Source organism: Elephantulus edwardii, unplaced genomic scaffold, assembly GCF_000299155.1.
Source record: "Elephantulus edwardii isolate Elephantulus edwardi_28Jun2011 unplaced genomic scaffold, EleEdw1.0 scaffold00358, whole genome shotgun sequence".
NCBI classification, from domain to species: Eukaryota; Metazoa; Chordata; class Mammalia; order Macroscelidea; family Macroscelididae; genus Elephantulus; species Elephantulus edwardii.
This window is the reverse complement of record NW_006400108.1, coordinates 1,102,530-1,103,918: the sequence shown is the minus strand read 5'-3', so window position 1 is coordinate 1,103,918 and position 1,389 is coordinate 1,102,530.

The following is a 1,389-nucleotide window of genomic DNA, read 5'->3' as shown; positions in this document are numbered from 1 at the left end:
TACACTCTTCTCTTTTAAAAGTAAAAGAAAACTTCTCTCATGGTTTTACAGTCCCTCCCCCCAGGTCCACTCCACTATGTAGCCTTTGTTCTGGACTCCTGTCATGACAATAATTCCTAATCACATGTCCCTTGTAAACAGTTTTCTCCCTCATCTGTTTCAGTGCAGTATACATTATTGATCCTATCAATAGTCAGGCTCCCACAAACCCCACTGTCAGTCCCATTTTAAAACAGTGGCACTGTGCAGTATTTGTCCCTTTGTGACTGAGATATTTCACTCAACATAATGTCCTCCAGGGTCACCTATTTTGAATGATATTGCATTAGTTCCTTGTTTTTCAATGCAGCATAGTATTCCATTGTGTGAATAAACCACAGCTTCTCTATCCATTCTTTCGTTGACAGGCACTTGTTTCCAACTCCTTGTTACTGTGAACAAAACCACAATAAACCTGGGTGTACATATATCTGGTTGGGTGTCAGTTATGGTCTCTTTGGGGTATATTCCCAGTAGTGAAACTGCTGGGTCAAATGGTATTTCTATTTGCAACTTTTTGAGAAAGCACCATACCACCATCCACAATGGTTACACCATATTACACTTCCACCAATAGTGAAAAAGGGTTCCAGACTGTGTCAATCTATCTCACTGTGAGACTTTCTCTCTGACTATCCACCTTTCCCAACATGATATCTTTTTTCTAAGCACTGGTCTCTCCTTGACAACATATCCAAAGTAGGTGAGGCAAAATTTCACTATTCTGGCTTTTAAGGATCACTCTGGTTGCACTTCCTCCAAGAACTATCTGTTTGTTCTTTTTATCATTTCATGGGATAGTAATTTCTTTTCTCCAGCACCACACTATTCAAAAGTATTGCTCCTACACTTGTCATCCTTATTCATTGTCCAACTTTCAGACCCATAGAAAGCAATAGAAAACATAATGGCTTGGACATTGCACATTAGTCTTTAAATTGACCTTGTTGCTTCTAGCACTTTGAAAAGGTCTTTGACAACAGATATTCCGAATGCCACATATCTTTTGATTCCTTGACTGCTGCTCCAGTGGAGTCGATTGTGGATTCAAGTAAAATGTAATCTTTGACAACTTCAATCTTTTCACCATCATGTTGTGTATTGTTCTAGAAGAGAAGAGTTTTGCTCCATTGATGATTAAATTTAATCCATACTGAAGACTTTTATCTTCTGTGATAAATGTACCAAATCTACTTTCTTTTGAACAAGGTTGTGTCATTTGCATAATGCATATTGGTCTTCCTTCAAACCGGATGCCACATTCTTCTTCATATAAAATGTTGTTGTTGTTGGTATGTGCCATCGAGTCGTTTGTGACTCATAGCGACCCTATGCACAACAGCCCTAAAC